The sequence below is a fragment of the Notolabrus celidotus genome, chromosome 17 (genome assembly GCF_009762535.1).
Source record: "Notolabrus celidotus isolate fNotCel1 chromosome 17, fNotCel1.pri, whole genome shotgun sequence".
Classification (NCBI taxonomy): Eukaryota; Metazoa; Chordata; class Actinopteri; order Labriformes; family Labridae; genus Notolabrus; species Notolabrus celidotus.
Window position 1 is genome coordinate 24,232,932 of NC_048288.1, and position 16,395 is coordinate 24,249,326.

At 40.5% G+C, this 16,395-nt stretch overlaps 1 protein-coding gene and 1 non-coding gene across 2 annotated transcripts in view; both read left to right on the forward strand.

Annotated features, from left to right (window-relative positions):
- cdh19 (cadherin 19, type 2) overlaps positions 1 to 16,395 on the forward strand; it is a 291,932-nt gene that overhangs the window by 148,790 nt on the left and 126,747 nt on the right. The gene's annotated exons all lie outside the window — the stretch shown is intronic.
- On the forward strand, positions 9,562 to 9,633 carry trnae-uuc. The gene has a single exon. It is a non-coding gene; the product is annotated as a tRNA-Glu (tRNA).

Sequence of the window (16,395 nt, forward strand, 5' to 3'; positions counted from 1 at the left end):
AAAAGACCACATGTAAATAAAAATGCATTCCATGGGCTTCGACATTTCTAAAACCTTTGTGCACATCCCAATGCGTGAAAATGAAGCTTGCATCCAAGCTTTGTCTGATAAAAAAGATGCTGAGTGCATATGATGGATAGCATGCTACCTTTGTAGAGCAGCTTTCAAATGGATCACTACAAAACAGGCACCTTTTAGTGTTAACTTCTGTAGATGTTCTGTGAATTTCATTTGGGGCGGCTGTGGCTCAGTGGGTAGAGTCCGTTGTCTATCAATCGGAAGGTTAGCGGTTCGAACCCAGCTCCTTCAGTCACATGCCGAAGTGTCCTTGAGTAAGTGTCCTTGGCACTGCACCCCAAATTGTTCAGCGTTATGTGAATGTGTACGAATAAGAATAGCTAATACTGATGGTCCCTCACTATAGCAGCCTCTACCATCAGTGAGTGAATCTGGTGTGAATGCAACGAGTAGTGTGTAAAAGCGCTTTGAGTAGTCAGACAGACTAGAAAAGCGCTGTATAAGAACAAGTCCATTTACCATTTACCATTCCAGATATTTAAGACTGATACCTTTTGGATGTTAACTCAGAGTGACACAAACAAAATGATTCGTGAGACGCTTTGAGCTCTGTCTTTCATTTGGGCATAAAACTTTATAATGTACAGATACTGGATGTCAGAATTAATTATAAGCACTCAGCAGCTTTCATTCAAGCACACAGTGGTATCAGCCCTTTAAACAAACTTCACTTTAATCCTGTTTTTCATGCTATGCTTAACAATCAGAGTGTATTTGCAAGGACCCTGGCTTGACACTTAAACAGACGAGACAGTTTTCAGCAAAACTGAAGACTGGATTCTTCTCGTTGTCAAACAAAATTATTTTCTGTCACAAGTCAGTGTAATGCAACGATGAAGAGTAAATCAGACAATTAAATAAAAGGAATGACTTTCTACATTGTTAATAATTGTCTGTGACAGTTTCTGAGGCTTTGTATTAACAGCATTTTCAGTATCTTATATTACAAGCTTCCTATCTACAGCTAAACATCTTTAACATGTATGGAGAATATCTGGGCTTACATTTAAACAATCACTTAGCATTTTCCGCTCCAATAGTGAATTACAGTATCTCACAAAAGTGAGTACACCCCTCACATTTCTTCTAAAGATGATGCACAAGAAAGTTTGCAAACAGTTTGCTAAAGACAAGCAGACTAAGGACATGGATTACTGGAACCATGTCTTGTGGTCTGATGAGACCAAGATAAACTTATTGGTGCAACCAGGTGAGGAGTACAAAGACAAGTGTGTCTTGCCTACAGTCAAGCATGGTGGTGGGAGTGTCATGGTCTGGGTCTGCATGAGTGCTGCCGGCACTGGGGAGCTACAGTTCATTGAGGGAACCATGAATGCCAACATGTACTGAGACATACTGAAGAAGAGCATGATCCCCTCCCTTCAAAAACTGGGCCACAGGGCAGTATTCCAGCATGATAATGACCCCAAACACACCTCCAAGACGGCCCCTGCCTTGCTAAAGAAGCTGAGGGTAAAGGAGATGGAGTGGCCAAGCATGTCTCCAGACCTGAACCCTATTGAGCATCTGTTGGGCATCCTCAAATGGAAGGTGGAGGAGCGCAAGGTCTCTAGCATCCACCAGCTCCGTGATGTCATCATGGAGGAGTGGAAGAGGATTCCAGTGGCAACCTGTGAAGCTCTGGTGAGCTCCATGCCCAATAGGGTTAAGGCAGTGCTGGAAAATAATGGTGGCCACACAAAATATTGACACTTTGTGCCCAATCTGGACATTTCCACTTAGGGGTGTACTCACTTTTGTTGTCGGTGGTTTAGACATTAATGGATGTATGTTGAGTTATTTTGAGGGGACAGTAAATTTACACTGTTATACAAGCTGTACACTGACTACTTTACATTATATCAAAGTGTAATTTCTTCAGTGTTGTCCCATGAAAAGATATACATAAATATGTGCAGAAATGTGAGGAGTGTACTCACTTTGTGAGATACTGAACATCATGAAAATAATTAGCAATATTTGAATATTTTTCATCCAATGTGTATAAGAGTAAACACAGTATTCATGATGCCTTGTTAAAGCAGCTTCAGCCTTCTTGATCACTTATACAACAGAAACTCTTCAGTCTTCAAGAGGGGGAGAAATGACTAGAATATAAGCCTCAGCGTAACTTTTGCTGGAGTTGGACTAGGCTTTATAATGGAGTAGCAAGGAATGGGAGATAAGCAGGGAGAGGTAATGGAGAAGTACCCTTGGGAGGGAGGGGGGGGGCCTGGAAGCCAAACCACCTCCGCAGATAGGATTAATATTGCATGGTTGCTCGTGCAGCCACCCCCCCTCCTCTTGAAGGAACACTGATTGCCTCATTCGCTCTCTCTCATTCTTCAAAAGCGAAAGTTATCAAAACACCACATTGGGGAGGCGGCAATGAAAACAAAGGCCGCTCCTTCATCCCTCGAAAAACATCAACGACAAAAAGCTTTCAGATGACTCCACTGAAAGGGATGAATACAAAGAGCAAGTGACAGGGAGCATTTATCCCTTATTTATTTTGCTCTAATGGCTGAGATGTTTTTGTTATTCTGGAAACTTGAAGTGGCGATAGACGCAAGGTCAAACACACTTTTTCAGACTGTATTTGCCTGTGAATTGTGACTTAAAAAAAGTTTGTGCTTCACCACTGTTCCAATGTGTTTTAAACTGAGTCGCTGCAACCTTGTGAGCCTTGTGCGTCTGCATGTGTTGGGTAGATGACAATATACAGCCTACATATTTCCACGATTGATCCCCTTCTTCCTCACTCCACCAGGGTTACGCTTACATTGACATGCGTTACGGCGACATTGACCCACATCGAGAGCACTCACTCCTATTGAATTCATCAGCTGCTCTTGGTTTAAGTGTGGGGTATTCGCATGGAGACATTCCAACAAGAGTGTTTCAGGCATTGTTTGGAGAGAGATTATGTGAGTGGGTGAATCACTGAGGGTGAGACAGGGAGTGCAACTCAAGAGCCATGATGTATACAAGGTCAGGGTCCAGAGCGATGCTGTTTGTTTTCCCTCTGTCTGTTTTTAAAGACACTGCAAATGTCTGTGTTCTGAGCTCCAGGGTTTATAACCCTCTGCAGTGAAGAAATATATTTTTACTGTAAACACATTTTCAAGTATCTGTCTGTGCTTTCCTTGAGTACTTATTTTAGTGACAACTTTTTACCTCCTACATTTTAACAGACATGTCTGATTTTCTACTCCTGATTTCTTAAAACTGACAGATTGTATCTTACTGAGAAATATTGATTACTTTAATAATTTGTTTAATTGCATGTCACCATCCAAACATCAAGACAGAGATAAGAACACAAAGAAGACATGATTTTGACTCCTGAAAAATATGACATCACGACATGCTACAACATAAAAGACGATAGACAGAGACATGACGAAACAGACAAAAGCAAAACTTGAACTGAGGAGGAGACCATTCCTGAGACAGATATTTGTGACTGAGAGGACTTTTAATTCGGGTAAAAGGGAACCAACAAACTTTGGGAATGCAAGCAGTGTCGGCTGAAAAAATGTAGAAGAAGAAGCACACAAAAACAGCTCGCTAGATGTGCTCTTTGGTGAAGGATGTACGTGTAAAGGCTGATTTATACTTCTGCGTCTCCCCTACGCAGCAGGGGCTGACGCGGACATGAGCCCCACATACTTGTGTGTCGGTGTGTCTGTGTCGCGCAGCAATTCTCCGCCGAAACGCCTGAGGGCAGTGTGGTCTCTCTGATAGCCGGCCGCCTGCTTCCGGTCCCGCTACGATCTCTGTTTACTTTTCCACAGAGATTCAGAGCGTGTTATGTTAATCTACAGCTGATACATGTTGCTGTTTATCATACAGACATGATTACATGAAGAATAGAGAGGAGGAGATGAAATACACGGCCGATGTGCGGCCGATGTCCGGGATCGGTCCAAATAAGTGTTGTAAATGCGGGAAAGACAAAGCCGCCGAGCGGACCAATCACAGAGCTTGAGGTCCGCGTCGGCTCTACGGGGAGTTACATTTTGGAGGAGGTGCACGTCAGCTACGTGCGTAGGCCTCGGCGTAGGTACGGGAGCTACGCGGACCCCCGGCGTAGGGTACGCCGTTGATTCAACGCAGAAGTATAAATCAGCTTTTACTGACAGTACTCGATCTTGTCTCATCTTAATCCATTATATCAACGCTTTTGTTGTAACAGAGTGATAATGCGGTCCTTAAAGAAACCTTGATCCATTTTGGTATCTTTTTAGTTTTTTGAGTCTCTAATCAAAACAGTATTCCGAAAATCTTTCAGCTTTTTTTTAACAACTATATGTGATTATGCTGCGTTCATGTGCTCCTCGGATGGTCCAAGTTTGAAGAACATTCTTTGTACTTTGGTTCACAAGCTTTCAATTCGGAAATTCAGGTTTAACGTTACTAGATTTTTTAAATCAACGTTGAATGCTAATGAACACCAAAATATTGCTTTAGCTAACATACCTGACTTGTTATTCAGCATTAAATACCATCCTAATTTAAATACATCACTTTTCTAACATGTGTAGATCACTCTATTTGGACAACTTATGGTAAAATCATTTAGATTAGGCATGCAGCTTGTGAGGGATGGACCTGCTTGTATGATATATTCAAGTGGGAGAATCAGGCACCAAATTCTTTCCATAGTTTCTGAGTTTTTGTTCCGACTTCTTGAGCAGGTGTTCATTTAAAATATTTGTTTTTGGATGTGTCTAACACCACAATGAATGCAGGCTTGTTACCTCTGTTTATGGGTTTTAATCAATCATAATCACATCTTTGACAGAGCTGAATTATTAGTATGAAAGCCAGGTATCAAAGGTTAAAGAGGGAGTGTCTCATCAGACTTTGCTTGTGATTTGACGTCAGAGCAAAGTCAGTGCTGCAGGATATTCCCCATCCGAGAAAAAGGCACATTAGAGCAAAGTTAATAAGCATTATGTTCTGTATTTCTTTATTTATTTGAAGTGAGAATGGCTTAAGTTGAGTAGTCTCCCATATATGAAGTGAGATTCAGTAAGCTTGGAGGAGATGAATCCTTCAGAGGGATAATCGTTACCTTTATACAGTGAGGACATTTCAGAGCATGCACCTTTTCACTTCTACTTCCCTAAAGAAGTTGAATCAGTCCTGCTGTAAGGGTTTTCTATTAAGTACAGCACTCTCTGTACTTCAATCAAAGTAAAACAGTAGAGTACCTCTGCTGTGTGTGACCCACTCTGGCCCAAAGGGACCCTGCTGAGGATGGCACAGTGTGAGCTGCATTTGACCACCCATTTGTCTTGTTTTTTTTCTCCTTCTCTGCTGCTGCAACTTTAGATGAAAATGAGGAGCGGTAAGGACACCTTTCCCCTCTTTCCGTCACGCTCAGTAACCATGCAGCTAAAAAACGAGGCTGTGACCTGAGGCAGTCTGTGACTCAGGACAGAGATTCCTCCCTCCACACCGGATGAGCATTTAACCGTCCTGATCGGGGCAGATTTTTGGAAATGAGCACGGTGCATGATGAGATTCTCCACAGGGAAGGATTTAGGACAGAGGATCTGAGGAGGTAACAGATTTCGTCTGCTTTGATTTCTGGCAGATGTTATTTGTTTTTGAGTGGCTTCATGACGCTCAAGGATCCTCTGAGCTGTGATCGATCATGCGCTCGCTCGTCGATATGGGGTACAAGAGTAGCTTAGCTCACACTTCCAAAAAATCTGTTTTCATGAAGCTTCTAATATGAGCTTGATAGAGTACCTGTCTGCTGCAGGTAAACAAATCGATGAATATGAGACAATCAATAAGGCAGAGACTCCTCTGCAGTAGCATCATCTGTCATGAATGCCATCTACTGGCTGCTTTAGGTAACTGCAGCTCTGTATCTGTCTTCCTTTTTAACAGCAGGATTTTTAGGCACTTTCATTCAACTTAGCTATTTCTATTTTCCTCTCCTGTGCTGTCATCTCAACACAATTTTATAATTAAATATTCTCTTTGCTTATCTTACAGCTTGAATTCAAACACACCATAAGCACACACAATAAGCCCACAAGACACAAGGAAATGTTAATGATTTAACAACTGTTTCACAATCTGTTTGACCGCTTAACACTTGAGTCAACTGCTTTTCTTTGCTGTTTCTTTGCAAAAGCACTTCAGGGTTTCTCTCTGTTTGAAATGCAATCATAAGTTAAGCTGCCCTTCCCTGCCGTGCCGTGCCTTATAAAAACAACAGTGTCCAGTTGGGGCTTGTCACATTAAAGCTGTTGGATGGTTTCATTCAAATGATAGCTTGAGGACTTGTAAGGTCAATATTTCACAACACATGCATAAAGAGCCAAACTTTGAACGGGAACATGTGCTTCAGGAGTTTAATTCTGTATTCACAACCACTCAGATGTATCAAGTGAGCCTTTAGAGGGACGTCTCTTACTGTTTTAAACATTACATAGCTCTATCAACTGATTTCTGTTCCATCTTAAATCAGCGGGTCATACAGTGGTCTTAGAATGACATTAATCTAGCACTATACCTTTTTGGGGCATTTAATGTCATTAATTAAATTAGATATCAAGATTTATCATTCTTGTGTTTTAACTGTAGCAGAATATTTGTGTCTTGATTTTTTTATCATGAAATCATGTGTCATATTCCATTGGATCATATCGTACTGTATGGTAGTGTGTTGTATCATATCTCGTATCGTACTATGTTGTGTTGTATCATGTGGTTTCGTATGGTATCGTATAGTTTTGTATTGTATCCAAATAACAACTTCCTATCTGGAAATATGTTGCCACCTGCGGACATGTAAAAAAGTGCAGTTCCTCGAGTGTCCACTAGAGGCTGGCTCGAAAAGCACAGGAAACCACCAAACTCAAGCAAACAGAACCAGAACCAAACTCAAGCAAACAGAACCAGCACCAACTCAAGCAAACAGAACCAGAACCAAAAAACAAGCAAACAGAACCAGAACCAAACTCAGGCAAACAGAACCAGAACCAAACTCAAGAAAACAGAACTAGAACCAAAGTCAAGCAAACAGAACAGAACCAACTCAAGCAAACAGAACCAGCACCAACTCAAGCAAACAGAACCAGAACCAACTCAAGCAAACAGAACCAGCACCAACTCAAGCAAACAGAACCAGAACCAAACTCAAGCAAACAGAACCAGCACCAACTCAAGCAAACAGAACCAGAACCAACTCAAGCAAACAGAACCAGAACCAAAGTCAAGCAAACAGATCAGAACAGACTCAAGCAAACAGAACCAGAATCAAACTCAGGCAAACAGAACCAGAACCAAACTCAAGCAAACAGAACCAGAACCAACTCAAGCAAACAGAACCAGAACCAAAGTCAAGCAAACAGAACCAGAACCAATCTCAAGCAAACAGAACCAGAACCAACTCAAGCAAACAGAACCAGAATCAAACTCAGGCAAACAGAACCAGAATCAAACTCAGGCAAACATAACCAGAATCAAACTCAAGCAAACAGAACCAGCACCAACTCAAGCAAACAGAACCAGAACCAAACTCAAGCAAACAGAACCAGAACCAACTCAAGCAAACAGAACCAGAACCAACTCAAGCTAACAGAACCAGAATCAAACTCAGGCAAACAGAACCAGAATCAAACTCAGGCAAACAGAACCAGAACCAAAAAACAAGCAAACAGAACCAGCACCAACTCAAGCAAACAGAACCAGAACCAAACTCAAGCAAACAGAACCAGAACCAACTCAAGCAAACAGAACCAGAACCAACTTAGGCAAACAGAACCAGAACCAAACTCAAGCAAACAGAACCAGAGTCAGAACCAAACTCAAGCAAACAGAACCAGAACCAAATTCAAGCAAACAGAACCAGAACCAAACTCAAGCAAACAGAACCAGTCAGAACCAAACTCAAGCAAACAGAACCAGAACCAGAACCAAACTCAAGCAAACAGAACCAGAACCAAACTCAAGCAAACAGAACCAGAACCAACTCAAGCAAACAGATCAGAACCAACTCAAGCAAACAGAACCAGAACCAACTTAGGCAAACAGAACCAGAGCCAAACTCAAGCAAACAGAACCAGAGTCAGAACAAAACTCAAGCAAACTCAAGCAAACAGAACCAGAACCAAACTCAAGCAAACAGAACCAGAACCAAAAAGTGCAGTTCCTCGAGTGTCCACTAGAGGCTGGCTCCAAAAGCACAGGAAACCACCAAATCAAGCAAACAGAACCAGAACCAAACTCAAGCAGAGCTGAGCACTGTGAGAGCTAAGCAGCGAAAGGAAAAAACTGGGAGCCGCCTCTCTTTCAATGCGAGCCAGCTCTTCTGATTCACTATAAAGCATCAGCTCTCAGAGCCGCAGCTTTTGATCATGACACATCACTAAAGTTCTCACATGTTCCCTACTCAAGGGTTCAACCAGGTGATTTTTCATGATGCTAGAAAATTGTGTAACATTTCTTCTTATTACACAATTGGAAAATTCAACCTTTCTATAATTTAGCAAAGCTTTGCAAAGACTGTAAGTGTGTAGATTTGGGAAGTTTCAGAAAACACTTAAGAAGGGAGGAGCGGTAATGACATAAAAAGGAGATCTTTTCAGGCCAAGATTTTCTGAAACCGCACGTTGAGGGTGATGTCAGCTGTTATTTCTGCAGGTTTTTAATAGAAGATTACATTTTTTACTTTTCCTGTAAAATAAATGCATTACATCAGGAATAGAAGGGCCATAGAGGTCAAAGAAAATACAGTCTTAAAAGTATTTTAATCTATTCTTGTTTTACAAGAAGTTTTAAGCCCAAATCTACATGAGAGTCAAGTATTTATCAACAAGAAGACAAGCTAATAGGCACATATCTGCGGATCTGCCCAAAAAGCCCATTAAAGCGACAGTCTAATCAGACCCAGGAGACGTCAGCTCTGCTTCTGCAGCTTGCCTATCACCTCATTCATTAGCGCAAATTCTGCGACCACATGCTACAGCTGTGTTCCTGCCTCTCCCAGTGATAACATATCCAGCAGGCTTTGTCCCATGCTGTGCTCGGCGCGTCACATAAAGCAGTTTATGTATGACTACAGCGATTTCTTTGCCTCACAGTGATGCTTCTGGACGGGCCGTCAGCTGTTGTAAATGCTCCACTAACAGACTAATGCAGGCTTTCACGTTTCAGTGGGATGTAGACGTGATTAAGAAAGAAAGGGATTTGCATAATTTGGTACTGTGCCGTGATTTATATATGTAGAGGTTCAGTGGGGTTTTTAAAGCGTAATGAGCTTAGTCTAGAGACGTTTTTGCAATCTGAACAGGGATGATTTTTGACATTAGCTGACACTCGGCTGGTTAGGAATATTATTGAAGCAATAAATGTGTTAGTTTACAATGGATGTGAATTTGGTGAAAACCATTCAATGAAGAATGCATTGAAGAATTAATGTTTTTTAAACAATGAGGTATATATATGAGGTATATTTCCCATATGGTCTAGCGGTTAGGATTCCTGGTTTTCACCCAGGCGGCCCGGGTTCGATTCCCAGTATGGGAACTAACGTTTGGGGCGGCAGTAGCTCAGTCCATAGTGACTTGGCTTGGGAACCGAAGGGTTGCCGGTTCGAGTCCCAGCATGGACGAAGTTTGGCAAGTGGACTGGTGGCTGGAGAGGTGCTGGTTCACCTGCCTGGGCACTGCCGAGGTGCCCTTGAGCAAGGCACCAAACCCCCAACTGCTCGGGGTGCGTTGGTTGACGGCAGTATTCTCACTCTGACATCTCTCCCTAAGCATGTTCACTGCATGTGTGTGCATTTGTATGTACCAAAAAAACTGTATGTGTAGCATGTCCAAAAATAGCATGAGTGAAAAAATTGAATTTCCCCCCTGGGGATTAATAAAGTACCCCTCTTTCTATAAGAGGAAGATTGAGCTCAGGTCTCTACATGTAACTGTAGGTGATGATTGTGCAAAATAATCAAAATGACATAAGTCTGTCTTTGTTTTTCTGATAAATGAAGATTTAATATTTTTGTCATCACAAATGTTAACATTTGTCATCATAACTTGTTATAGGTAGTACTTTCAGGTCTTAAATCTCAGCCTAACAAACAAAACAAATGAAAGTTCACTTTTATGTAGCCATACAAAACTTCTTCATTCTGGTTAGTTAAACATAAACACTTTGTCACAAAGTGTCAAATCCTATCAATTTATTGTACTTTGGAAACATATTGTATCATTTTAACGTATTGTATTGCATTGCCTAACCCTCCTGTTATGTTCCGGGTCAGATTGACCCATTTCAAAAATCAAAAGAAAATTGTTAAAAGTATTTTTTCTGTATGAAACTTATTTTGCTTGGTTTAATTAGCGTAATCAACATATGAAATAAAAATGGTTCATTTCACATATTTGCAACCCCCACCTGCACGTTTATATTACACAGATACTGTTAGTGGGTCAATTTGACCCGGTAGTCAAAGTGGACCGTAAAAGGAATCAGAAGTGTCCAATAATAATTGTTTCTTTGCAACTGTGTGACATATTTCACCCCACCTTCTCTGTTCCTGTGGGCAAACTCCACCCACATTGAGTGAACACTCAGCAGGGATGGGGCAAAACATATCAAGATTCTCTGCAAGGGAGTTCTACCAGGAGTGTACTTTTTAAAATTTTAACATGAATATTAATGAAAAACAAATAAATTATCCTCATTGAACCATGATCTGTGAGAGTTAAAGAGCACCAATGCACTAAATGTTGATTTAAATGTTTAGTAATGGAGTTAATAAGGATATTTAAAAAACGTTTATTGGGATTTTTTTGGGGTTCTGACACTTTTGGATAACTAAATATGCCCCTGATCAAATTGACCCAGGAACATTATTGTTGTTCCTGAGAAACAAACATAACAGGTGGGTTAATATTGTATTGTATAGCATCATATTGTATCATACCGTATTGTATAATTTTATAATGTATCTTATCGTATCAAAATGTATCGTATCAGAGTGTAGTGTATTATATTGTATACTATTGTCATCTTACCTTGATCATCTACACTCAAAAAATTTAAACATTGACTTTACCTAAATATATTTTGTCAACAGGTTCCATGTTATTGTATCAAGTAATTTAAAAGCAAAAACTGCAGCTCCATCTTAGAAAAGCACATTTCAATCCAACACACACACATTACTTAAGTAAGCAGCAAATAAATTGTATAAAGTGAAAAACTCAGCTCATTCGTTTTATTGAGTGTGTGATGCCTCAGGAATCAGAGCGGGTGAGCCATCTTGGATCTACTCCTCAACCCACTTTAACTTTCTGAAATTAGTGAAGGTGACCAACTCCTGACTCTTATCTTTTCCCGGACTTCTAAACTTTTCCTTGAATCACTGATAAAAGTGGCCTCAATTAGTTATTTCTCAAATATTGCCTCTGAGGTATTTCTAAAATTGGTGCCAGCTCTATCTTCTCTGAAATTAAATGGGATACAAATCTTTTCCTTTTCCACTGACTCCAGGCAGGACCAGGTTTTTCTAAAACAGGCCTTTGAAGCTAATTAAATCTTGCCTCGGTGTGTGCGGGCCACAGCTGTATGCTCCTCTGCTTCGGGCAGGAAGAGCAGGGGAGTCGCCTGAATCCATCCATCTTCATCCTTGTCAATTATGCCGTCAGCGGGCCGCACATCTTCATTTCCAATGTGGGCACTGTCTCAAAGTACTTCCCAAAGTCACCGTAATCCAATTATATTCTGGCATTCACTGTGATTCAGCCCATTAGAAAAGGCTTAATCAATGTGAGGTCTTCATTAAAGCAATTTATGAATATTCATCATGACGCCCAGTTCGATATTTTATGGGAACTTGAAGCGGACCATTTCCCCCCATGGCGCCATAACATAACCTAGCTATAGTTTAATGGTAGCTCTTTAAGTAGAGGGGTAATACACTCTATTATTAGCCATCATGAAGCTCTCTCCTCTTGAAACACAATTAAATCCTCTGATGATACTTTACAGCCAGGCCAAACACAAAAGGAAATGTTTAGTATTAGAGAGGTGTATTCAGGCTTTTGACTCCGAGATGGTCCCTCTTAGGTGTCTCCATACTTATTCTTCAGGGCACTGTGCATAAATAGCTAATTGCTCTGCAGCCCTCAAATTGGTTCCCTCAACAGAGAATAACAAACAGCCAATAACTCATTCAGAGCTAAGTATCCATTACAAGTGCTCTCCCCTTTATCTCCAAGGAGACCACACACACACACACACACACACACACACACACACACACACACACACACACACACACACACACACAGAGAGAGACACACACTACGACCGAATACACTCGGTCTCCGTTTCAAAAGCCACAGCTGATTTCTATTCCTCTTTCAATTCAAGCTGAACTGACTAATGCATTACACAAATCAATCCTATGACAGGTCTCAGTGTTCAGGTCTGAAGTGGAGTGGTTTCTTTGATTACAGGTGAGGGAGTTTTTTGATTATCTGTATGAATAGCCGTTCACTATAGGAATAAACTGATGTCATAGTCATAGTCACACTGAGCCATCTCTTCAATTCTCCATGAATTTCATAGGCTTTTATGAACTTTTGCTAAAAGCCAAAGTCATCTTTTTATAAATCATAAAACATGGTTTATGGCATCTGCTGTAATAGGTCTACTGGGAGTGGTAGATGGCTAAAATCGCCACCTACCATAGCGGGCCATCCCTGCTACGGTAACTAATTCATCTATTTTTGGCCTGGTGCTTGTATACTTGGACAAGTACAGTCCACTTGAGTGGTATCATATTTTACATTTGATTTTGAGTTACTAGCATTAAGCAGTAATGTCATTGGGACTTTGCTTTTTTAAAGATTCATTTTGGGGCTTTTTTTGCCTTTATTGGATAGGACAGCTGAAGAGAGGCAGGAAATGTGGGGAGTAGAGAGTGGTGTAAGACATGCAGTAAATGGTCAACTGGCCTGGAATCGAACCGGCGACCTCTGCGACAAGGACTATGGCCTCTATACCTGGGATGCTTAGACCGCTAGGCCACCAGTGCCCCATGTCAATGAAATTGTGACAGAGATTCATACTACAAATTCTAGAAGTTCTGGCTCCTCTTGATCTCTGTATTCCATTTCTTTATCTGTATTGTGATAAAAACAAATCTGTGGCACTCTCATATCAATTCCTTTAATATGAATGCTAAGCTAGAAGACAGTTAGCTTAGCATGTAGAATGGAAGGATCTTGCCTTTTTCCCAATGGTAAAATAAAATCTATTATCTACCAGAATCTCCAAAGCTACAACATTAAGACATCATAGCCTTTGTTTGTATCGTAAATGCAAAAACCAATGAGTCAGAACAAGGAGTTGTGGTTTTAGAGACGGTTAATGGGGAAGTATTTCCTGTCAGGGAGAAGGGATTTCTTGGAACAAAGATTGGTTCTCTGGAAAGAGAAACTTTGACACTAAGTGCACTGAACCCAGTTCTCTATAAATTTGAGTTCCTCATTCAAAACAACAAGATAGAATGTGATGATACACTGTCTTTCAATGTTGGACAGAGTTAAGCTAGCATCTTTTATTCTTTTTTATGATTTTTTTTATCTGATTGGACAGCTTTGGAGAGACAGGAAACATGGGGAGAGGAAAGGGGGATTGACATGCACCAAATCATGTTGGGACCAAGCGGCAACCTCCGGCTTAAAATATGAAGCCCATGTAGAAGTGTTATAAACTGCAGTTCATCGGGAATCCACTTGAGGCTGGTTGCAGAAACACCGAAAACCACATACACACCAATTCAAAAAAGACGATCTTTACAGCATTAATAAACATGTTTACAGCCTGGTTCAAAAAACGGCTTGGCTCTACGTAGCTAATTTCTCTATTGGCACATACTGTACAGGGGGTGATTTTTTTTCTAACACGACGGTTCAAAAGACATTAAGATTATGAGTTTTTGCCCAAATAAGACTGATTTGACTCACAGACGGGGACACAGCTGTTGGCTAGGAGGCTCAAACCCTGCCTCTTTACTTCACACTATGCCTGGTTGAGTTCCGCATTTCCAATATGGCTGCCGCCGACGAAAACAGGGCTCAGGAACAGATTGGTGATGTCAAGGATACTACGTCCATTATTTATACAGTCTATGGCTGGGACCAGGACTTGATCGCTCCATCAGCGTGACGAGGCCTGTAGCCTCTGTACATGGGGTGCCTACTCTACCAAATGAGCTTAACCAGCACTCCAGCTGTGATAATGCTTTTGCCCTCGTCCTTTTAAAGAACTTTCAACAAGAAAATGAGCTGAGCAAACTTTTAATCATGTCAAATTTGTTTTCAGTTTGAACATTTTAAATGCATCATAATAGTCAGTGCTCATACTTTCACCAGAGGTTGGACAGTGTCTTGGAAATGACTCTCAGCCGCTCAGCTGTTTGTCCCATTTGTCTTTTCCGTACAAATGTACTTTCTGATTTGTAATTTGAAATTCTGGCAGGGAACCACTTAGTCGCCTCATTTGCATTTTCAGGCAGATTTTAAATGTCAGACATAATAAGCTCAACTGTGATGGTTTTAAAATATAGCTTATTATGCAAACTATGTTTGTTCCTCTTCTCAGATCAGAACCATCATATTAAGACCACCAAGCTGCATCCTTCCTCTGCGCTTCCAAACTGATTAGGATTCATTCATTAAATCTCTGATCGTTTACGGCAATTTATTTCATTTATTTCACATGAACTGCATTAAAGTAGACGAAGAGGAAGTAACCCCAAAAAGCACTGAATAACTCAAACTAACCTGCACTGATGCTGCATCAATAAACTGTGCAGAACAAAACACTTTTCTTGTATAGATAATATTTATCTGTGCAAAAAGTCACTTTGGTTCACTTCTGATTTAGAGCTCATTAAAACACTTTGTCCATCAAGCCTGTTTACCAGAACTGACAACAAACACAAGGCTGACAGTCTCGTCAGAACAGCCTTTTGAGCCGTCAAATCCTCCTCAAATAAAAACATTTAAACAAACAGAATCTGCATATTACTGACAGCAATGAAGTGCAGCTGATGCATTGGTGTTTGGATCGTCAATATGTGCGCTTATTAAACGGTTCACTCTCTCAACAAGCATATTTGAACAGCGGCGTACACATAAATCATACACAATGAGTCACATAACAGTTTGAGCAACACTGAATATGACTTGCATAATGTTGTTACACAAAGAGTTTGAATAAGACGCCTGAAAGCCCCTCAGGATGTGAGACTTTTTTTGTTGGACGATTAGCACTTCATTATTCATGACACACATAGAAGGGTTAGATTTGTGTGATTTCCACTGCAGAGCTTCACAGCTTCAAACTGCATGTTTGTGTGCAGGTTGTTGAAGTATGAGTGATAAAGAAAGCACAGGTTAGAGGAAATCAGAGCATCATGATTCTCTACAGATAAAAAAAGATAAAGAGCTCCACCTTGTGGTCTTAAATCTTAAACACAACACAAAATAAAACAGAAGATGCTGCCTCCCATGATCACAATGCATTAGTCCTTTATAAGTAGTCTTTATCTGAGCATTACCTGCATTACCTATGCTGCTGCTGCTGCCGGTGAAGCTGTGCCTCCTCCACCTCAGCCTCTTCCTATCTAGTCTAAATGTCTGTTTTCACCCTCGCAGGGGATTTTGCAATGCTCTCCCTGGTAAGCCAAAGCATACTGCGCGACTAACCCGGGGACAACTTTAAAAAGCAGAGCCTATAGCAACAAGAATAAGTGTATTTCCTTTCGGTAATAAATGTAAGACGAGAGTGTTCCAGACTGAAATTTGCCCAGGTTCTGTGAGTGACCCTGCATACATGTAGTGGGAACACAGGCAGTCCTCATGTTGAGGTATCCCTTATACTCTGTCACTACTGTATCTCAATACACAAACAGACATGGCAAATTAAGTTTCAATAAATTCCCTTTACCATCACTTTTTTTTTAGATTCAACCCACTCTGGAGGATCTATTTCAACACATCTCAATAAATGTGCAATAATTTGTAGCATCTGCACAAAAGTACAACATCTTAAAATATGTTCTTGTTTTTCAAGGGGGGTCACAATAGTTGTCAAATTTTATGCTAAAATTAAACTTAGCCTGTTTCTACTGGTGTCTAAACTGGTGATTCTTACTGCCTTTATTATTATTATTATTATTATTATTATTATTATTATTATTATTATTATTATTATTATTATTATTATTATTATTATCATCATCAGTATTATTATTATAATTATTCATAT